Genomic DNA, 24,810 nt, shown 5'->3' on the forward strand with positions numbered 1-24,810 from the left:
TTTCTGAGTAAAGAAAGTTCATCAGTCTTTCATGAAGAAAGTCCATTAACCCTTCATATCCAGACTCTGGAAAACAAAACAAAGTTGGAGAGTGTCTTGGGGGCGTAGAATCCATCTCAAAAGACTTCCTACTGACAGGTGGGATGGTGACAAGGGTCTGCATTTTAGGGTCCAGAGAGGTTAGGGGTGTGAGTCTGACTGAGGGTGTTGATCCTGTCTGGAGTGTCTGTAGTGAGGATCCTGGTTAGGTAGTGGAGTGAGCGATGGCCTTAAGAGGTTCTAGAAGTAATCCCTGTAACAAATGTGAAGGACAAGGCAAAAATATAAGTAGAATTATTATTAGGAAGAAGGGCATATGAATGGGGAATAACCTGGTTGGAAGTGACCCAAAGCCGCAGCCTGAGACATTGGTATGTCTCTGTTGAGGTTCTGTTTGGCTAGTCCCAGAGTTGCTTTACCCACTGGTAGTTGTTAAGAGGTTAAGATTTCTGTGATTTGGGGGTTTTATAGGGGCCAGAGAATCAAGATGATCTTGGATGGAGTGACCTGATCTTATATTTCTTTCAGGCTTTTAGGCAGCTGACATGATAGGAAAGTTTTTTTCATGTATAGACTCTCTGAATCTAGATGTTTCTGTCATCACACCTGTAATGACACTTAATGTGAGCAAGGGTGAACAATTATGTCTCTTTTAGGTCTTATATTAGCAGTTATGAGAATTGGAATGGGAGTGTCAGGAGGTATAAGAGACACAGCAGGAGACAGAAGGCCCTGAGTGAATATGTCAGTTTAATTAGTGGGATGATACGTACGCGCGCACACACACACACACACACACACACACACACACACGGAGAACAGGGATATTACATATCCAGAAGGCACCATGTAACAGATTTTCTTTTTAGAAGGTATGCTAAAAACCTTAAAAGTAGAACTCAAGAGGCATAAACAAGGAAAGTAGTAGAATCTGGAGAATGGACTGGAGGCCATTTTTAAGGCCAGTTTTACAGCTGTATTTTGAATGGGAGCAAGTTATAGTCACATGGTTCTGATCAGGGGCATCAAGGTGGATGTGTGGCTCAGTGGGACGATCGCAGGAGCATTGACTTGATCTTGTCCTGAGAGATGGCTCTGGAAGCAAAACCGTACCAGGAGGCTGTCATAGAGTTCCAAGTGACAACAGGCATTTCCAAAACCATTTGGAATTGGAACTGATGAAATAAACTGGTTAAGTAAGCAAGTAAAAGATTGACTTATAGAAGCAGCAAAACTGTAATTGTGAGGGAATGAGTTTCAACTCAGAGGAAATAAGCAAGATTTCCTGTATGGGTCTAGCTTAATAGGAATAGGAACTATAACATTAAATAACAGGTGTTTTACCTGGTCACAGAGATGTCAGGGCACACACAGGTAAAAACAGTAAGTTGGCTATTTTCAAAGGCTAACACAGCCTAAAATAGTTTTGGCTCCAGATTGGTAACAATTACTTCTCCACAACGGCTGCAGTCTATCACTCAAGTCCTGGCTTTCCATTTGACAAACATCACTTTGTACTTTGTGTAAGTGGTGGGCTGTTTCCCACGTGACTCGGAGGCTTTCTCTCAGAGTCTGTTGTAGATGATGCTGAACAGGCAGGAACAACTCTTCAGGAGACTCATGTTTATCAGAGCCATTGTGAAAGAAACCCCTCGTTGACATTAAATCTATCAGCTATTGTGCTCTGGTCATTTTACACACACACACACACACACACACAAATATGAATTTTTGTATGTGCCATGATAACCACAGGTGGCATATGAGTATTATATTTAAGATTGAAAACAGTAATAGAAGTTGTAGGAAAGGAAATAAGGAATGTTGTCTGTACAGGTATGGAAGAAGGCATTTTTGGATGAAAAGAGTTAATTGAAATTTGTAGAAATATGAAAGTTTGGCTTAGGTTAGGTAGGAAGTTTAAGAACTACTTTTGAAGTAATACTTGAAATATTTTGAAAAATTTTAAAGATAAACTTGATAGAAATTGGGAAATTAACTAATTTTGAAGTTTATACACCAAGTTTAAAAATTTTTATAAGTTTTTAATATAGACAGTTTATAATTTGGATTTACTAAATACAGAGATAAAAAGAGGTCATAATTTTACAAGAATTAATGAAAGTATGTCAAGCTGAAAAAGCTAGAAGTGTTGATTAATCTTAGTAATGGATTATTATCAGTTGTTTATTTTATACATGCAATGAAATTTTATATAATAAGGCCCAATTGTTATCTATTAGAATAAAATTTTATCAAATAAATTTTTATCTCATGAGAATACATATATGAGGAAAATATATAAGAAATCTATTTTTCTAAACAGGGAAACAGATGTTTTATCAAACAAAATGAAGAATTTATCCATTGGAAAACACATAAACTTAGCATTTGGATAAACTGAATTATAAGATTTAAGTATCTCATTTAAAATAAAATTCTTATTTGTAAAGTATTTTGTGAACATTAGTATAAAAATGAGGAATATCTGGGAGATCTGTTGTTATAAACAGACACTCAGGCATTTTGTAAACATTATGAATAGTAGAACCATACTTAGAAAAATCTGAACTTTGACTTGTGAAACTTAAAAAAGCATTTTATAATATACTATATCATCCTTTTTGTTTGATCTTTAAATATATCATAATGAGAAACTTAACAACATTTTTCCCCTAACTTCTGTTTGCATAGTTTTTTTTGTCCCTGTGGTTGATATAAATAGACTATCTGGATTCTGACTGTCTGTCTTCCATTTCACTGGGTCAGCAGTCCCCTAGGACCATTTTTTTAAACTAAATATCCAGAAGGTTGGTTATATTAATTTCATATTTTTGACTTGTATGTTACATTTAGATAAAGTTTAAATAATCAAAAAAAACCTCATTAAAAACGAATCTTGATTTGTTAAACATTTAGTTTTTTTAGTAGTGTTTAACAGTAGGAAATATAGGTATAGCTCAATTTTAACCTTGATTTGAGACATGGCAATATAAATAAACTTATTAACTTATTACAAAGAGTAAAGTCTGAATTATATGAACAATTAAGGTGAGAGAAAATATGGAGGATGTAAAATTTTAAGTTAAACCATTTTTCCATAGGCAACTCAAACCTTTATTAAGTCCCACAACCTTCTTATATCAATTTTTATATTCTTTTAACAACATACCTTAGAAATCTTTTGCCTTAGCCAAACCCTTTTAGCAACATACCCAAGAACAATCTTTTTCCATATAAAGTCTTTTCTGATCTAAAACCATCTCTCTTTCTGTAGAAGCAGGATTAAAATTTGGTACACAAACATGTCTGTTTTTATATTAAGCATGAGCAAGTATAAAACATAGAGGTTAATTATTTTAAATATACTGTAAACCTGTTTGTAGTAACTTAGTATCATCTTAATATACATCTATGTACTTCACGACCTTTAATGAGCATATGTTTAGTTGTTATAATATCAGATTGAATGAAACCTGAACATATGAACATATGACAATTGGCTGGCCAGCAGTAGACATATGCCATGTCTCACTTGCTTCTTGGCCAACGTGTGGATGATACAAAATTTGTTAAAATACTTAAAACAGTGTTTTTGTTTGTTTAGATAAGTACCCTAGTTATATAAAAATAAATGAATAATAAACATATATTTCACTGATGTAGTACTCTCTTGAAGATTTTTTTAAAGCTTTCACAGAACTAAGTCTTGTGATATTAATCACTACTACTAACTAGGGATGTATTTATGGTCAGAGAACAAATACCTCTCCACCTTCTCCTATAGGAGCCATTTCTAGGTGATTGCACATGTAATGAGATAAGTCTTGTATAAAGGAGACATGAAGCCAGTCAGGTAAATTACCTGTGGTGTAGCTTAGGGGCACCCTTAACAGCAACTTGTAACTCCGAGGTACCCATGTGCTCAGCGTCATGGGACTGAAGCAGAAAGACTTCACTCATTCCCTTCAAGCATTGCAGAGCTGACATTTGTTTCATTAGTCTTCTACATTTAAGTGGAGCTGGAACATCTTTTGGCAAGCTAAAAAGTGGAGGATCAATGTTTGAATTAATTTCATTTAACAGATTTGTTTACTCAATTGCTTGCACAACAAGTTCACTTGTTCCCAAAGTCAAGCTGTCAACCAAGCCTTCCTTGGAACAGGCGTTGTCTGGTGCTGCCGTAGCTCAAGCACTTCAGTCTCTAAATAAAGCTTGCATATCAATGTGGAGTCAATCTTTGATCATAATATATTTCTATTACCTATACAATTCAGTCAGTAAACAGTAAAAGTCTGATTAACATAAGTAATAGTAAAAAGGAGCTATCCACTTAGCTAAGGTGCTTGCCTGTGAAGCCTAAGGACCCAGGTTCAATTCCCCAAAACCCACAGAAGCCAGATGTGCATTGTGGTGCATGTGTCTGGAGTTCATTTACAGTGGCTAGAGGCCCTGGCCTGCCCAATCTCTCTTTTCTCTCATAAATAAATAAAAATAAAATTAAAAAATAAAAAAGGAGCCATCCAGTAAAAATCTAAGACAATTATTTATTCAACATCTAGGAACATAGTTATTACAAATACTAGAATTAATGGTGGGTGCTAGTAACTCTAAAAGCAGGAACACAGATTTCCTTTGCCACCATGTATGGACAGTTATTTCTAGAAATTTTCAAATCCTTTGTACTTGGCAAACATACAGAATGTTGGAATGAATTGTGACTATGAGATTCAAAGTTGTATACCCTTATCTTCACCCTTAACATTTTGATATCCTGACACAGAAATATTCCAGAAATGCAGGGATTTCCAGTTGAGTTTGGAAATAACATGCAACAAAATTAATAACATATATTCAAATTAAAGAAATATATACTGGACATGTTGAATATTGTTTCTGTGTCTAGAGGACTTTCTCAAGTCTCTTGTTTTTGGTTTTTAGAGGTAGGGTCTTGCTGTAGCCCAGGCGACCTAGAATTCACTATGTAGTCTCAGGGTGGCCTTGAACTCACAACTACCCTCCTACCTCTGCCTCCTGAGTGCTGAGATTAAAGGCGTGCACCACCACACCCAGCTCAAGTCTCTTTAAAACTGAATAAATACTTTCTCTTCATGGTTCAACTTGTAGTCATGTTTTCATTACTCTATTAGTAAAAACCAGTTAAGAGAGCCTGGTATATGCTGCACTTATTCAATATGTGTGGCAATCTCATAGTCTAGGAAAAATATCCTTTTTTTATAACAGAGTACAAAAAAGCTAAGAGATTTTCAGTGCTATAGTAAAGAGGTCAGGGTATGTAAAGTTGTTCATGTTTTGTGTTTTATAGTCCTTCGTGAATAAACTTGAAAATATTTTGACTCCTCACTAAGATTTTATGTACTTGAAGATTGCCAGGTAAGGTTGTTTTGGGATAAGATTCATTCATGTTTAACGAAAATTAATCAAGGTGTACCTTCTGCCTACAAATAAAAAGTAAATTCCATATATTTATTTGCCAAACCAATCTTGGGCTATTAAGGACCATGTGAGTACAAACACGGTTAGAGGTAATAATCCTTTGTACGCAGGGAGTTACAGCTATGAAGCACAGGCCTTTCTAGCAATGGGCATAATTCTAAGCATTAATTGAATCTTCTTTAATTAACAAGCATTAATCTTACTCTAATTCTAAATCAGCTCACATATATAAAATTGTAAGTACTTATAAATTAAGGCATATATATCAAATCAATATGGACCAAATCAAGAAAAATTTGTTTTGAGGACAAAAATAATGTAACTGTGAAGTCTCCTTTACATGTTTTGGAGGACAACTCTACAGGAGATTAAGGTGTGAATGGGAAGGAGAAAATGAAACATAAAATAGTCTTGGTCCAGAGAGATGGCTTAGCAATTAAGATGCTTGCCTGTGAAGCCTAAGGATCTGGGGTTGAGTCCCCAGTGTCCATGTAAGCCAGATGCACAAAGTCTTGTATGCATCTGGAGTTTGTTTGGAGTGGTTAGAGGCCCTGGCACACGCATTAATACTCTCACCCCCCGCCCCATCTATCTCCTTCTCTCTCAAATAAATAAATAAAATATTTTAAAAAATATTCTATAGAACAAAGGGATTTAATCATGGATATTGGTCTTTAAAATATAAGTTCTAGGGCTAGAGAGATGACTCAGCGGTTAAGGCACTTGCCTGCAAAGCCAAAGGACCCCAGTGTGATTCCCCAGGACATTTGCAGCAGCTGGATGCCCTGGTGTGCCAATTCTCTCCCTCACCCCTCCCTCTTTCTATATATAAAAATTAAAAATATAAGGTCTGAAATAACTAAATAAAATATAAGTTATTGGACTATGAAGATGACTTAGTGGGTAAGAGTGTTTGTTGCAAAAGCATGAAGACCTGTCTGAGTCACTGGAGGAACACCAGTCCTATCATTGTCATATGTACATGTTATATAATTACATATTTTACATATATAATCTTTGACTTTTTTATTTTGGTTTTTCGAGGTAGGGTCTCACTCTAGCCCATGCTGACCTGAAATTTACTATGGAGTCACAGGGTGGCCTCGAACTCATGGCGATCCTCCTACCTCTGCCTCCCCAGTGCTGGGAATAAAGGCGTATGCCAGCATGCCTAGATAGTTTTATTTTTAACATATGTGTGAGTTTGAATCTAAACTGTCTCTTTTATACATAGCATCTAGCTGGATATTATTACCTATCCCAGAGATGTAACATTTTGATGATATTATTTAATTTAGTTACATTTATTATAAGTATTGACAGAGTTGATTGTATATCTGCAATTTATTTGTTTTCTCATAAATATTATTTTTTAATTTCTCTAATCTTTTATTGCATACTTCAGTGATAAGAAGGTATTTCTAGTATAATGTTTTAAGTAACTATGGATTTCAGTACATTTTTACTTTGGTTATTTTGTTAATACTTGTTCTAAGCATAAAACATGCAGTTTAATATATCAAAACTTACTTCAGCTTGATACTAATTTCAGTTAATCAATATGCAAACTATGATAGACCAAATATTAGTTTAAACACTTTGATCTATAACATATATTTCAATGTATACTTGAGGGAGCAACTGAACAAAGTAGGTTTTTTCCCCCCTCTTTTGGATAGGTCATCTGGTAATGGTCCAAAGAGAGAGTGAACAAAGGGATTAGCTTCTGATCCAGTCTCATCCTGCAGTGATAGGCTCCGTCTTCTTCCTCAGTCTGACATACCTAGTCATGCTGGCCCCTCTTGGGCCAGCTCCATGAGTAAGAAAATAAATAAGCAAACAGCTCTGACCCTTACTCACCAGAGCCTAACGGCAAAGTCCACCCCAGCAAACTAGGGGAGACAAGGGGCTCTTGATCTTGGCTGTTCATTCTGCCCTGACCCTGAACCTCCGGGTCCCTGTTCGAGTCAGCCCTTCCCCCATTCCAGCCTGGTTGAGATGGCAGAGGAGTAATTTTTTTCCTTCTTCTTTGGTACTCTCTTCTAAGCTATGGGGCCTGGACTAACTTATCTCATTGCTTTTCTTCTGATGTGAAGGTGAAAGGTTTCCACCCTCCTGCTTCACTTCCCACGTGGCTGGGTGTGGGTGTGCGCTCTACACCCTCATGACTTGCTACGTGAGTGCCTGTGTGTCCCTTTAAATCACTAGCTTAAATCATGTCTTCTAAGTTTGTGGGTACCATGCTTGCACCCTCAGGCCTTGTTTCTGGGGGCGGGTCCTTTTACTTTTCCTTACTCCTGTATACCTGTTCCAGCTTTTCTCTGGAAAACAGTTTTCCCCACATGAATGTCACAGTTAATAACTTTCTCTGCAGGCAGAGGTAGGAGGATCGCTGTGTGTTCGAGGCCACCCTGAGACTACGTAGCTAATTCAGGTCGGCAGCAAGACTCTACCTCAGAAAACAACAAGAACAAAAAGAAATTTAACTCTCGTGGAGTCTGTTTCCTCAATTCCTTGATAAAATGAACAGGGATCTGAATGTTGGGACTCACAGGCAGGAGGAAAACAACCTTTTACTCCAAAAAACCTTAAAACACTCTGAAAATTTAGTGTGTGTGTGTGTGTGTGTGTGTGTGAATTATTTACACCTGTGGTTATATTTGTCATGGTAGAAATTTTGCAATTGGTCATTGTCGTTTCACTGGTTTTGAGTTACTGCCCAGCTAAAGGACAAGTTTAGTGTTTCTTAGATGATAAATACTAACAACAAAAAAAAGCCTTTCTTTGGGGCTAGAGAGATGGTTTGGCAGTTTAAGCGCTTGCCTGTGAAGCCTAAGGACCCTGGTTTAAGGCTCGATTCCCCAGGACCCACGTAAGCCAGATGCACAAGGGGGCATACACATCTGGTATTCCTGGAGGCCCTGGTTCACCCATTCTCTCCCTCTCTACCTGCGTTTTCTCTCTCTTTCGCTCTCAAATAAATAAATAAATAAATATTTTTTAAAGCCTTCCATTTTTGTGTGCCTAGAAAGGATTTAACTTTATTCATCCCCCCTCTCATTTCTTGTCAATTTTTTTATTTGTGACAATTTTATAAATGTATATAATGTATTTTGATCACATTCACCTCTTTTCCTCCTCCCATTCCCTCTAAAGTCCTCCTGCCTCCCATCCAGTCTCCTTCCTAATTCCTAATTCCGTGCTGTGTGTGTAGGGGTTAAATGAGGATGGGGGCTTAAGCACGGGCGCGGCTTCTTTCTGGAATGTGGACAACTTACCAACGGCTACGCACCTTTCAGAATTACAGCTGCAGGTTTAGTTCTTTAAAACCTCTCAAAACTTTGCTGACAGGCGCTATCATTTTATTCGGCCACCATCAGTGCCCTGGCTCGTCTACTCGTTGCGTTCCCACCAGCACTTGCTGTCGTGACCGTGCGCTTAGCTGGGATGGAGGTTGTTAACGGAGCCTCACGGGGGCAGCGCTGCACGCCCCCAGTGAGCAGAGATGCCTGTTTGCCTTCTGCGTATCTTGACAGAATGTGTCGACTCTTTTGCTCATTTCTATAAATTTGCCATTTAGAATTATGGAACACTTTTCTTTTTTTTACTTTTGAGTTTTTTAGTGGCTGGATATCTGGTTTGTACATATTTTTTTCAATGTGTGACTCAATTCATTCTTTTTGTATGCTTTCACATTGTCAGTGTTCATGAGTTTGATAGAGTTCAACTTATTTTATGTTCTTTTATGGATTATGCTTGTATATCAGGTCAAAACTCTTTGCATAGTTGTGAGCTTTAATCAATTTTTTAAAAGTTATATTATTTTGTATGATACATTTAAATTTATGATCCATTTTCAGTTTATTTATTTATTTATTGGAGGGGCTGCAGAGAGAGAATGAGTATGCCAGGGCCTCCAGCCACTGCAAATGAACTCCAAACGCATGTGCCACCTTGGGCATCTGGCTTACATAGGTCCTGAGAAATAGAATCTGAGTCCTTAGGTTTTGCAGGCAAGCACTTTAGCTGCTAAGCCATTTCATTGGCCCATCTGTTAATTTTTATATAAGACTTTAGCTATAGGTTAAATTTGGATTTGCCTTGTATTGCTTTTTGTTTGTTTGATTGCTTATGTCTATACAACTCTTTTAAGCAATTGTGGCTGCTTATTTTGTTTTTGAGGTAGGGTTTCTCTCTTGCTCAGACTGACCTGGAATTCAGTGAGTAGTCTCAGGGTAGCCTCAAACTCATGGCACTCCCCCTACCTTAGCCTCCTGAGTGGTGGATTAAAGGCCACCATACCCCGCTGGCTTCCTCTTTTGAATGACTTTGGCATCTTTGACAAACATCAGGTATGTATATATTTGTGTGTTTATCTGTAAATTTTCAATTTGGTTCTGTATTCAAGTCTGTCCTGCCCATACTACACAGTTCAGAGTCTGGTCTTGAAGTTGGATTCATTCTGCTTGAGGTGGCTCTGAAGTTGCTGCTCTTTCCTCCAGCTTTGTGGACTCCTGAGGCCGTCCGGTTTGCACTGCTGGCAGAAATCACCCAACCAAGAGCAGCTTGTGGGAAAAAGGGCTCATTTTGGCTTACGGACTCCAGGCGCAGCTCCATGATGGCAGGGGAAACAATGGCATGAGCAGAGGGTGGACATCACTTCCTGGCCAACATAAGGTGGACAAGAGCAACAGGAAGGTATGCCAAACACTGGCATGAGGACCGTGGCTATAACACACTTAAGCCTGCCCCCAACAAAACACTGCATCCAAGAGGTGTTAGTTCCCAAAACTCCATCAGCTGGGAACCTAGCATTCAGAACACCTAAGTTTACGGGGGACCCGTGAATCAAAGCACCACAGCTCTGTCCCTTTGCTTTCCTGTTTGTATTTCCTTGTCATTCTGTCTTCACTTACAACCTTCTGCTGGGGTTTTGATGTGGGTCTAGAGAGCCAACTGAGTCCAAATTTCAATTTCAACAGAACTAGTGCCCACCCTATACTGAGATACTGAGTCTCCTGATCCAAGCTAAGCCTCTCCATCTGCTGAGATGATCTCACTGCTCTCCATCGTTTCACAGGTCTCAGTTTCCAACACACAGGTCCTGTTTATTTGTTTAAGATGTAGCTGGCTTCCTTTGGCACTGCTCTACTGTGGGCCATACAGGATATGATCTCTCTATTGCCAAGAGCTAGAGTACATTCAGATTTCCCAGTGCATCTCAATAGACCCATTGGGAGTGGAAGAAGTGTTCATTTTTAAAAGAAATATGACTTGTTTATTTGAGAGAGAGAAAAAAATGGGCTCACCAGGGTCTCTTGGCACTGCAACAAACTCCAGATGCATGTGCCACTTACAAAGTGCACAGCATCTGGCTTACGTGGTACTGGGGAGTCAAACCTGGATCCTTAGGCTTCACAAGCAAGTCCTTTAACTACTGAGCCATCTCTCCAGCCCCAGGGATGTTCCTTTTGATTCTGTGTGCAACAGAAGTGCTGGTTTCTAGTGAGTCTTGCTGAGAGTACCATGAGGGCGAGGAAGGAGTTCCCCGCTACTGCCTGCTTTGGTCTCTACTAATCCTACACAGGCAGGGCTTGCAACTGTGTGAGCAGGGATGAGGTTCTAGAGGTCCTTGCACCCTGGGTGGCCTTTACTAACACTGTCCTGAGAGAACAGGATACAAGATGCTGAGCTGGAATCTAAGTTTCACATCCAGCCTCTTGGGGCATGGATGAGGTGTGGATTAGTGGTGATTGGCTAGAATAGAGTAATTGTGGTGGTTCAAATTAGGTGTGCCCCATAAACTCATATGTTTTGTGTACTTGATTCGCAGCTGATGACAATTTCGGAAGTGGATCCTTACTGGTGGAGGTGTGCTGCTGGGGGCAGGCTTATGGGTGTTATTGCTAGCTCCCCCATTGGCAAAGTGTTTGGCACACTCTATTGCTCTATTGTCTACCTGATGTTGGCCAGGAGGTGATGTCAACCCTCTGCTCATGACATGTTTTCCCCTGCTGTCATGGAGCTTCCTCCCTAGACTGTAAACCCAAATGAAAACTTTCCTCCCATCAGTTAATTTTGGTGGGTGAGTTGTGCCAGCTACGAGATGGTCAGCAACCTGTTGTAGGTAGATCCACATTGCTAGGATGAACGCCCAAACAAGATACAGTTTGGGGGAGGAAGGGATTTATTTCAAGCCTACAGATTTCAAGCTTACAGATTCAGGGAAAAGTTCCACCAATAGTGGAAGAAGCTGCTTCCATACATCCCAGCAGAGAAACAACCAAACAGGCAGGAGAAACAACCAGCAAGCACAAACAGGCAGCAAGAAGGAGAACCCCTCCTAGAGCTCAGACTGCTCTATATACCTTTGGGCTGGATTCAGATCTGCTCCCAGAAACACCTTAGGGCTGGATCCCAGTGACACCTCCTCCAGCCAGCCAGGGGACCCAAGTTACAAGCTTTCGTAAAATTCCTGAGTCTATTGGAGGATACACATTCAAGCTACCATAAAACTCTTTTTTGACTCTTCACTCTTTGTACAGGTGTGTTTCTCCTTTTAGAGAATCCCTACATTCATTGTATTTTCAAACTCTTTGTAAATATGATTCCAAAGCTTGTTTGATTTTAGAAATATAAACATGGCTTCTATCAATTGCCTTGTACCACACAGTTCATTTTTACACACCTCCAAAAGGAATAGCCTCTGCTTATGTCTTTACCATGACTAATATATCAAGTCTCACTGTGATGAAAATACAAGTGGGTTACACAGCTCTGCTAATACACATGGTGTCTTCTAATTGCTGTAGTTAACAACCACACATACTCGAATATCCTCTTGATGTTATGTGATTTGGAGAGAGGATATTTGTTTTACTTAAATGATATTATAAATATGTTTCGTCATGGATTTTTAACGTTGTTTTTAAGGTTTTCCCACTTAGAAAATAATTATAGAACTATGTATATGATGATTATCAAAGGTAGGAAATAACTCTAATTCCTCCAAATCTCTCCTTTTCTTGGTTTTGCTCATCAAAGCCAATGTGTGGAAACCCAACATTATTTTTCCCTTTGCCTTTTTCCCGAAGCATCAGAGCACCCAGACTCTCAGCAGCGCTTCTTCTCCATTCTGTTCTGCACTTTCTTAGTCCCCCCCCCCCACGGTGAGCTCGCCCCCTTTCTGAAATACTTATGACTACTCACAACTTCCCATCGAGGAATTCTGAATTTTTTGAATCCCATGCCTGATGAACTGACCAAAGCCTGCATATCTGTACACGAAATGGTATAAATCAATACAATTTAGCATATTTAAAAGATCACAGTTGTACTACTGGCCTCAAAACTCTGGAGTGCTAGCAGGCAATCCTCTCTCTCTCTTTCCTTTCAAAAGTATTGATTTTGCCTCCTGGTTTTGTGGCACTAAGCTTGTGCAGCCATGGCTGTAGTAACGCCACACAATACACTCCTCCGGGAGAAGCGTTCCACAGAGATGGTGTCATATCAATCAAGGTCGCTGTAAACAAACAGATGGTAAATTCTGCAGGCTGCAGAGGGTCCATCACACTCGCCATCCCGTGTTCTTCGTGTGGGTAAGAATCACCACACCAAAGCAGACCTGGCCACGTTTAGCGCACGGGCCACAATTTCACTACCTTCAATAATTTTAATATAATGTCACCAGTAGTTCTAATAGGAAATCGTTTTGTGTGTGTGTGTATGTTTGCGTGTGTGCACACACGCATACAGACAGGCATGCACATGCTTGCACAGGTACATGTCTGGAGGTCAGAGGGCAACTTCGGATGTCAGTCTTCCACCTTGTTTGAGGCAGGTATCTTGTTCACTGCTGTCAACTAGCCCGGGTATGAGCTCGGGCTAGATCCTACAGTCTCTTGCCCTAGGCATGCTGGGATCACAGGTGTTGGCTCTAAGGCCAACAAGTGCTTTATCCACTGGGCATGTCCCCAGACAGAAACTATTGTTCTTTTGACTACAAAATGCCTACCCAGGGAATTTAGAGGAAGGCACACTGAAGTCTTTGACTAGAAATGTAGCAATCATATTTTTTTAAGCTATGGGAGTTTTACATATTTATTTGTTTATTTGGAAGGAGAGGGGTCAGGGAGGGAGAGAGGGAGAGAGAATGGGTACACCAGGACTTCTAGCCATTATAAACAAACTCCAAAAACATGTGTCAGTACATCTGGCTTTATGTGGGTTCTGGAGAATCAAATTCTGGTCCTTAGGCTTTGCTGGCAAACACCATAACTGCTGAGCCATCTCTCCAGCCCACCAAACATATTTTTGGAAAAATTTTTAGCGTATGATAGCATATTTCATATACATATTGAATACCAGATTGGAAAATACAAGGAAAGAAAGTTACTTAGAAATATTTGAATGAAACATTCCCCCATGTCTGCTATGAAGAATTCTAATTCATACACTGAGAGTATGAATTCTTCTAAAAATTTGTGGAAGAGGTTTGGAGAAATGGCTCAGTGGTTAAGATGCTTGCCTGCAAAGCCTAAGGACCCAAGTTTGATTTCCCCAGTACCCACGTAAGCCAGATACACTAGGTGGCAAATGCATCTGGGGTCTGTCAGCAGTGGCTAGAAGCCCAGGCATGCCCATCCTTTCTCTCTCTCTCAAAAATAAATAAATAAGTAAATAAATAAATAAATTGAGGAATAAGAGTGTTTGCAGGGTTTAACTACTATGCTGAATCTCATCTCTCTGCAGGATTTATTTTAGCATGTGGTGTACATGAATGTATGGATGGAGAGAGACACAAATGTATGAAAGTATATATGCACATGAAGGCCAGGGGTTGATACTGGGTGTCTTCATTGATCATTCTCCAGTTTATTTAGTGAGTTAGGCTCTCTTAGTTGAACCCAGAGCTCACCAATTTGGTTAATCTAGCTAGCCTGGGAATTGCTGATCTCTTCCTTCCCAGTACCAGGACTGAGAGTGGATCAGCACACTCCCCTGACATTTATGTGGTTCTGGGAATACAAACTCCCATCATCCTCACACTTGCCTGACAAACTCCTTATCCACTGAGCCATCTCCCAACCTCCCTACCATAGCAATTATCAGATCTTGTATCTATGCACATTTTGTACTCTCCTATGGAAAACAGTGCCAATCTTCTCACCTGGCTCCCCTCCTGCTCCTGTGGCTGTCAGTCTACCCTTTAAATTAAGATCTAGTGGGCTGGAGAGATGGCTTAGCGGTTAAGCGCTTGCCTGTGAAGCCTAAGGACCCCGGTTCGAGGCTCGGTTCCCCAGGTCCCACGTTAGCCAGATGCACAAGGGGGCGCACACATCTGGAGTTCGTTTATAGTGGCTGGAAGCCCTGGCGTGCCCATTCTCTCTCTCTCTCCCTCTATCTGTCTTTCTCCCTGTGTCTGTCACTCTCAAATAAATAAATAAAAAATGAACAAAAATATTAAAAAAAAAAGATCTAGTAGTCATCTGGTGAAATCCATGGGTCTTTGCTGTATAATTTTATAAGTATTGGTAAATGCCTTCATCCACCCTACAGGGATATCATGATGTAAGTATCCCATTCTACAGATAGACTCACTCCTAGGCTGATTTTTTTTAAATTTATTTATTTATTTATTTGAGAGCGACAGACACAGAGAGAAAGACAGATAGAGAGAGAGAGAGAGAATGGGCGCGCCAGGGCTTCCAGCCTCTGCAAATGAACTCCAGACGCGTGCGCCCCCTTGTGCATCTGGCTAACGTGGGACCTGGGGAACCGAGCCTCGAACCGGGGTCCTTAGGCTTCACAGGCAAGCACTTAACCACTAAGCCATCTCTCCAGCCCTTAGGCTGATTTTATTGGCTACCTATAAACCTGGTACTGTGATAAGCAGGTAATAGTCTAGTGCAAACTTGGCTCTGAAGAGTTTTTCACAAGCTCCAAGACAGCTCCCTTCACGACTACATTATTGATCACCCATGTCCATATAGCAGTTATAGGAAAAAAGGCATCTCTTGTTAACCAGGCAAACAGTGCTTTTCTGGAAGTAAGGCCACCTAGACCTGAGGTTATAGATATGACTTAAGTGGCTCCCACAACATACAGATTAAGGAAATATAAAAGACTCTTATGGTATCTTCAATGAAACCTGCTTATTCAAGTCTTCCTATAGTGTAATAATTTCAAGTGACCCTTTAACTAAAAGCTCTGTGATGGGGGCTGGAGAGATGGCTTAGCAGTTAAGGCACTTGCCTGCAAAGCCTAAGGACCCAGGTCTCGTTCCCCAGTTCCCACATAGGCCAGATGCACAAGGTATCACATGTATCTGGAGTTCATTTGCAGAGGCTGGAGGCCCTGGGGTGCTAATTCTCTCTCTGTCTCTTTTTCTCTCTCCTTCTTTCCCTCCCTCTATTATTCTTTCTCTTAATAAATAAATATTTTTTAAAAAGCACATTGACATTAAAAATCTTAGGCAGCTGGGAACATAATATTCATAAATAATGACACTGGAATTTAACAATAAGCCTTTCTTCTTCATGGATCAAAATTTAAATTAAAAACCATTTGTCAGAGCCAAACCAATTTAGGTAGATTTCATATTTTATCATTCTTTGATGTAAGGAATCTAATATTGCTTTCCTAGATAAATGCAGTGTCATATTGATTTTTTAAAATGATTTTGAAATCAAGAAAGGTGAGAAGAATAATTGGAAACTAAATGAGTAATTGTTATTTTTTTCAAACCTTGGGGTATGTCATGTCCTGTATTATTTTGTTTTTCACCACAGGTATGCAATCAGTAAGATTATTAACATTACTGTCATAATTATCCATAATTTATGTATACTCTGCAGTATAAAGAATAAAATGCTTCCATGTCATTTATGTAAATAATTAAATTTTTCTGAAATATTAGGGAGAAAATATCAAGCCTTTAAGAATTATTGAATAGTTCTTGTTTTTAAGCATCTATCTTAAATATCATCTTTCACATAACAAGAGTAATTATGTTTCTAGTTCTCTGTACTTATCTACAAGTATTAGTTTAGTGTTTTTTTTTAATATTTTGGTTTTTTGAGGTAGGGTCTCACTCTAGCCCAGGCTGACATGGAATTCACTATGGAGTCTCAGGGTGGCCTTGAACTCATGGCAATCCTCCTTCCTCTGCCTCCCAAGTGCTGGGATTAAAGGCGTGTGCTACCATGCCCGGCTAGTTTAGTTTATTTTATATCAAATTATTGTAATAATTACTGAACCTTTGTTATCTGATAGAGCAACCCTCCCATTTTACATCTTTTCTAAATTATCTTGAATATTCATTTCTCTTTCATCTAAATTTTACTGCCTCATTTGTTTTAGGTTAATAGGCAAGAGAATTTTCCTATGCCATTGAATATTGTCCAAAACAATATCATTGTATTGCTGTCTGGCATTCTATGGTACAGAAAGGGGTTTACCATCTGTGAATAGTGAACTATATCTAGCCCATAGCTTGTTGGTCATGAGCTGAAGGTAGATTTTATTTTTTAAATCACTGAAAATATAAAACAGTTATGAAAGAGTATTCCATAACATGTGAAAATTACAAGAAAGTCAAATTTTACTTTGTATAACCAAAGTTCTATTAGGACACAGGACATTTGTTCATGTTGCCTGTGGATATTGTCCTGCTGAACTGCATTCCCAAGGAGTCATGAATAAGGCTGACCCAAAATACCTAAGATGTATTATTGTAGATAGCTTCATGTTGCTGGGATGAATATCCAAAGCAGACCCAGTTTATAGAAGGAAGGGTTTATTTCAAGTTTATAGGTCCGGGAGGAAGCTCCATCTATGGTGGAAGAAGCTGCCTCCCACTATTAAATCTGGACACAGACAGAGAAACCATCACCAGCCAGCAGACACCAAAAGCAACAAGCACAAGTGGGCAGCAAGCAGGACTCCCAGAGCTCATACTGCTCTCTTACTTTTGGGCTGGAAATCATATCCAGCCCCAGTCTCAACTTAGAACTGGACCCCAGGATTCACACTCAGTAACATCTCCTTCCACCAGGCCACCATAGATGCAAGTTACAACTTTAATATAATCCCCAAGTCTAAAACGACCACACATATATTTGCTATATAACCCTTTATGCAAAAATGTCAATCTTGAACATGTGCGGATGGTTGTTGATATAACCATCAAAAGTTTTATCAACTGAAAATGACTGAACTATATACTGCCCAAACATTCCAAGCCCTGCTAGTGGCCCATAGTAGAGCATGTTGCCATGTCACTCCTTAGCCAAGACTATTTCTATTTTTCATGAGTCACCAGTAACCACGCATGATGGTTTGAATCAGACGTCTCCCGTAGACTTGTGTTTTGAATACTTGGTCCACAGCTTGTGGAAACTTGGGAGGTAGAGCCTTGCTGCCGGAGGTAGAGCCTTGCTATGGGAGGTAGAGCCTTGCTGCCAGAGGTAGAGCCGTGCTGGGGGAGGTGTGTTGCTTACGGCCGACTAAGGGCTGTTGTGTCCCAGCTTCCCCCTTTGCAGGTCTCAGCTCACTCTCACTGCTTTCTGTTAGGTGCTGTGGCAAGAAGTTATGGTCAGCTTCTGCTGAAACCTCCCCTTGTGATGACAAGCCAGAATAAACAATTCCTCCCATCAGCTGCTTTTGGTTAGGTGTTCTGGACTAGCTACATACAGGTAACTACAAACCACAGCACCATGACACACCTTTTCACAGGTCCTTAATTTAGTTCTAACTATACCCTCTGCCTGAAAATATCTCTCTCCCTTTCTCTGCTTAAAGATTAGCTCCTACTTACCCTGAAAGCCACAGTTCAAGTGTTCCACAATGCCTTTGCCATGGAGATCGATGTTCTACCTAAGGTTCAGTGTTCCACCAGTTTAAGCTTTCTTTATCTTGTGAGTGGCAGCAGTTAGAGTACTGACAATTGTGCAGACTCACCAAGAACTACTTGGTATAGAGTGTATGTTTAACCCTTCACACAATTCATCTCATCAACAACTCCACCTGCCCAGCTATGCAGTTATGTACAGTTGTAATTCTCATTCTACATATTTGACTGCTGACTGAGGTGAACTGATTTTGCCCGCACCACACAGCTAGTAGCTAGAACGAGAAGACCATCTCATACATGCCAGCTCAGGCCAGCAGGGTTTCTACATCTTAAAAAAAAAAATCATAACCATGGCATCAGGTAGATGATCAAATATTTGATCAAAGGTAATAAGTATTTGACATCTTGGAACTCTGAATGCCCTGATATGTGGCTCATTATAATGCTAGCTTGCTAAATGATGAACTGATGAAGACTGAGTGACCACATTGTTCTTCAACTTTCTCAATCTCCTGGCAATAATCACAAGACAACTACCAGGGAAAAGATCTGAGAGATAGTGATTCACACAAATGTTAGAGAAGACCGTGTCCCTAATATTATTTAATATATTATAAAACCAATTGTTAGCAATTAAAGAGGTTTTAAATTAAATCTGTCTTAATTTGGTAGCAGGAAGGATTCGAATATCTTCTTTCAGATGTTTGGGACCTAGGGCAAATGTTTGATATAGCCTAGGGATAATGAATAAATAGAGGCTGAGTCCAAAGATAAAGCTATTGTTCCATATCAGATGTTACTGTAAAGAATTCATTTCAATCTGATAATTTAGCTTAAACTATTAAAAGTAAAAAAAAAATGATTTAAACACATTTCAGCCAAAAGATGAATACAGTGTCATATTGAACTTTTTAAATTATGGTGAAATATAAAAGATGAGAATAATTTCAAATGGAAAGAATAATTATGTTTTTCAAAACTTGGACTATGTCACGACACATATTTTTTCATGTTTCACCCAGGTATGCAGTCAGTAAAATTATTAACATTATTGTCACAATGAAAATTTTCCATGATTCATAAATACCCTTCAGTTAGAAGAATGAAATGCTTATATATCATTTATACAAGCAACCTAAAATTTTCTGTAATACAAAAGACAGCATGAAGCTTTTCAGAATTGTCCTCGCCAGAAAAGCCCCGCTTCTACTTGTTCTGTCTTAAACTTGAGAGCCAAAGAGTAGCAGCAACAGCAGTAACAGCTTCTTTCAATTCTCAGCCCCACTAATTGGTCGCAAATTGTCAAATTTCTCTCTTTTTTTCTCATTGCACTGACCTCTTTCATTTTTCTCTTAACTCACTAAACTTGGAGGACAAACTATCTTAGTTATTTTCTATTTGCTGTGATCAAATACCTGACCAGAAGCAGCTTAAGAAAAGGTTTAATTTGCCTGATAGTTCCAGGGAGGTTCATTCCGTCCTGGTGGGAAGGCATAGAGGCAGCAGTAGGAATCCAGATGGCTGCATTATCGTCTGGAAGCAGATGATGAACAGGAAGTGAGTCTGGGTTATAAAACTTCAAGGCCCACCCCAGTGACTCATTTCCTCTAGCAAGACTCCACTTCCTATAGGTTCCATAACCTTTCCAAATGACACCACCAGATAGGGACAAAGTGTTCAAAAGCAAAATAAGCCGGGGGAGAACACACATCCAGGACAGCACACCTTAGTGTTCACCTACTGTCTGAATGTACTGTGTGCATAATTTACACAAATCTCCTGGGAAGCATTAAATTTTTCCCATTGTTAAATTTTTCTAGTGTTAAAAATATACTTGAGCTGGAAATATGGTTCAGTAGTTAAGGAGCTTACTGGTAAAACCTAGTGACCTGAGTTCTACTCCCCAGTACCCATGTAAAGCCAGATGCACCAACTGGTGCATGTAGGACTTCACTTGCAGTGTCTGAAGGCCCTGGTGCACCCATTCTCTGCCCCCTAATCTCTTTCTGTTTAGTCTCTCTTCTATCTCTTTCTCCCTCTCTACTTGCAAATAAATAAATAAAAATGTTATTTAAATATACTTAAGGGCTAGAGAGATGGCTTAGCAGTTGAAGGCACTTGCTTGTAAAGCTTGACAGCCCTAGTTTCATTCCCCAGTGCCCACGTAAAGCCAGAGGCACAAAGTGCTGCATGCATATGGAAGGAGGCCCTGGTGCATCCACCTTCTCTTTCTGTCTGCCTCTTTCTATCTCTCTCGCTCTCTTTCTCAAATAAACTATATATATATATTGAAAACTTAAATTTTGGGCTGGGGAGATGGCTTAGCAGTGAAGGCACTTGCTTGCAAAGCTAAATGGCCCAGTACCCACCTAAGCCAGATGCACAAGGTGGCACATGTGTCTGGAGTTTGTTTGCAGTGACTGGCTGTCCTGGAGCACCCATTCTTTCGCTTCCTCTCTCTGAAAACTACAAATCAAGGGAAGGAAAATGAATATGCCCATGTGGTCTGAGAGCCCATGTGGGCCTGAAAGAAACATGTAAAGAGATTTAGAGAGAAAAGAGAAAGCACTGAGAGCTCCAGCGTGTGCAGGGCAGGAGAGGTAGAGAGCCTGTGTGAGAGTAAGGGCATGGGGGGGGAGGGGTTCTCCCCCTTGTCCTGGCCCAGCTTATCAGAACCTGAAAGTTCAGGAGCTGGCCCAGAGAAGCTGGCCTTCCCCTGGTAAATTATTTCTACCCTTACGGTGGTGAGTCAGAGTAAGGGCTGATTGGTCTGGACTAGGGGCTGGCTCAAGAACAGGCCGGACATGATGCTGATCTGGGGCTGAACTTGACCAACCACAAAGTCAGGATGACATTTACATTCAAGGAGGGGCTCAGGTTGTTTGTGGAAAAACAAACCTAGGAAGGAGATACGAAGACTACAAGGATAAGCCCAAAGACATTCCTGGTTTTTACTTTCAGGGGCCCAGTCACCCTAAACTACCTGACAAAGCTTCCTCACTCCCTCTGAGAAGCACTGAAAATTATATATCTCCCATCTAATAAGTTAGTATCCATTGATCAACCTTCTGCCATTCTTCCCTCCTCCAATTCTCTCTGGCCTGTAAAGTTCTCTGTGATTAACTTTATTTTCAGACTGTGAGGTATGTGTGTGTGAGGCTGTGTGTCATTTGTCTCTCGGAGGCTAGCTCCTTTCACTGAGCATGGAATCTTCTAGCCGTGTGTCCATGTGGTCACAAATGACAGCTTCTCCTTCTGCTTTATGGCTGAAAAATGTTCATCATTTGATGGAGTCTTAGCTTACATCTGATTCTTGGCTCTTAAGAATCGTGCTGCTGTAAACCCCGGAGTCCAGGTGTGTCTTCAACATAAGGGTCTCATTTTCCTCAGACTGATGGGATGGCTGCATCATATGACAGTTAAGTTTTCAACTTCTTCAGCCACCACTGCGATAGAAAAGTGGGAAATGAAATGAGATAGAAGACTCAGCTCGACAGCAGAAACTGCCTTTATTCAGGGAAACCTGGGAAGCACTCTGACCAGGCTGGTCAAAAAGCCACCTGTCTTCCAGACTAGGGGATACTTATGAGCTGGTGGCGGGGGTGGGGGGGTCATTGGAATTACTTTGCATCAGGACTTGGGCCACTTCAGGAAAGTGATAATCTGACAGGTGGCTTGGGCAATTCCAGGAAGGTGATAATGGAGTGGGTGGTCTGGGTCATTCCAGGAAAGTGGTAGTTGGGAGGAGTGATGGGTAACTCTTGGGAAATAGAGTTACAATAAAGAAGCAGTCGGAGATCAAAGCTGGAGTCATTCTGGTTCTAACACACCATACTATATTCTTCCATGACTAGACCAACTTGCATTCCACTAAGAATTTGGATACTTGCCAGAAATTGTGCTGGGAAGGCATGGCCTGGGTCTTTAGAACGAATTCCTTGGTTTCCTGTAACCACTCCTATCAAACATTAATGCAGGCAGGATTTGGAAAGAAACTCCTTTTGTATGATAAAATAGAAATATTTTTTTTTTTTAATTTTTTATTTATTTATTTGAGAGCGACAGACACAGAGAGAAAGACAGATAGAGGGAGAGAGAGAGAATGGGCGCGCCAGGGCTTCCAGCCACTGCAAACGAACTCCAGACGCGTGCGCCCCCTTGTGCATCCGGCTAACGTGGGACCTGGGGAACCGAGCCTCGAACCGGGGTCCTGAGGCTTCACAGGCAAGCGCTCAACCGCTAGGCCATCTCCCCAGCCCTAAAATAGAAATATTTAAGCAGTATTAAAGAATTAAAACCAAAGAGATTTGTCTACATTGAGAAGAGTGTGCAGCCATTTTAAAATTAAACAATGGTCTTAGATTGTCTTCTCTGCCAATTCTTACACTGCCACAGACTAGCAATTGACCCCATCTTCTTAAATAAATAAGCTTATTTATTGATTTAAATGAGAACGAGTCTGATAGAGAATGGGCAGGCCAGAGCCTCTAGCCACTGCCAATGAACTCCAGATGTATGTACCACCTGTGTATCTGGCCTTACATGAATACTGGGGAATTGAACCTGGGTCCTTTGGCTTCATCAGCAAGTGCCTTAACAACTAAGCCATCTCTCCAGCCCACTACTCATTATCTTAAACAGAAAAATCATCTCAATTTGAGGGAATACATGGTATATGGTCTAAATGTTTGTGTATAGTGTATTGAATCTTAATGAGCTATAATCTATTTTGCTTCTTAAATCATCTTTTCCCTATATTGCCTTCAAACTGTTAAGTCATGCCACCAAGGGTCTAGAGACAGTAAGACCAAATTACAATTACAATTACAAATGACAAGACAGTATGCAGTATGTTAACAAATATGCAATTGTTCTTTAGTTCTATTTCCCCTCATTCTCTAAGTAATTTTCACACTGGAGTTCTGTTTATTGCTTGTGGTTTTTGTAACTCACAGTAACCAAGTCTCAGACATCCCTCCCAAGCCTCAGGCTTGGGAATATACTTTTTACTGAAATCTTTTGGCCACTAATTACTTTTATTTTCCAAGCTGTCTGCGCTATCACAATAATGTTGGATAATATTGTTAGATATGATCTCAACTTTTTGGCAAAAGAAAATCTGTTTCCACTTCCCAATATCAAAATTAACCAAAGCCATTTATAAATTTTTATGCCAAATGTTTTGTGTTGTTATAAAAGTATCCTTGGGCTGAAGAGATGGCTTAGCAGTTAAGGCACTTGCCTGCAAAGCCTAAGGACCTCTGTTTGATCCCCCATTACCCATGTAAGCCAGATACACAAGGTGGCACATGCATCTGGAGTTTGTTTGCAGTGTCTAGACATTGTACAGCCATTCTCTATCCACCCCCCCTCTCAAATAAACAAATAAATAAATATTAAAAGTATCCCATATTCATATGTTTGCATTTTCAGCAGCAGTGTAGCATATTTGCTGTTATTATAACTCACACCACAATGGAATGATGTAATGCAAACAGACGCTCTCCATCATAATCTCTTCTAATAATTTAAATAATTATGCATCTTGACTTCATGCCAATTAAGTTTGCTCATCTAGAGACAGAATTTTAATGAGGCATTTGAATGAGTTTTTACTGATACCATCTTTAGGCAGGGACACAGTCAAATGAGAAAAAGTTTAAGTTCATATATTTTCATTTCTTCAATGCTTGAAAGAGAGATAAGCATTAAAGAGAAAGGAAGGAAGGGAAGGGAAGGGAGAGAGAAGGAGAGATGAAGGAAGGGAAGGAGGAAGGAGGAACAGAAAACAAGGCTCTGAATTGAAGACACAGGTTAGGGGCTGAATACTTTAAGTGCATTCAAATATAATTCACTTTCTAATAGTTGAAGTCAGTGTGATTTATCTCAACTGCATACATTGAAGCATCAACCCACCTGTAAAACAGAAACATGATGACCATGTTTGGTCATCCCAGGATGAGTCGGCTACTTTTAGGTTATCCCCTTCAAGACTCTGGAGTTGACTTGAAGTTAATGATAATAACAAAGAGTGAGTTATGATGGCTCGAACACTAAACCACATGTGTCTCTCTGTGAGGGGACAAAGGCCCACCCCCTGGGGGAAGAGGATTTTATTAATATGTGCCTGGCAGCTGCAGAGGCACGAGCCTAGCTAAACCTAAACCAAAGAAGCTGCAAAACTTGTCCCTGGCAAAGGAGTGACTTTAGGGTTTATGTAAATATGCTTGTGAATAATAAATAACCCGCCAACAAATCCTGGACTAATCTGAACAATTACCTATGAGGAAATCTAGAGAGCTGGATCACCAGGAGGCCTCGTGATCAAAAGGGACCAGGTGTTCCCACAGAGTGGGTTTACTAATCCCCTGTGAATAGGAATTCTAATCTTGCTGTGGAAACTCAAGCATTTGATGTTCTTTTAACTGCATTTAATAGAAACACAATAGTCTTTGATGAGT

The 24,810-nt window shown here is 40.0% G+C and overlaps 1 protein-coding gene across 2 annotated transcripts in view; it reads left to right on the forward strand.

The window, feature by feature from the left end:
* Znf385d (zinc finger protein 385D) overlaps window positions 1-24,810 on the forward strand; it is a 1,102,298-nt gene that overhangs the window by 464,794 nt on the left and 612,694 nt on the right. The window lies entirely within an intron of this gene.

Source organism: Jaculus jaculus, chromosome 16, assembly GCF_020740685.1.
Source record: "Jaculus jaculus isolate mJacJac1 chromosome 16, mJacJac1.mat.Y.cur, whole genome shotgun sequence".
NCBI classification, from domain to species: domain Eukaryota; kingdom Metazoa; phylum Chordata; class Mammalia; order Rodentia; family Dipodidae; genus Jaculus; species Jaculus jaculus.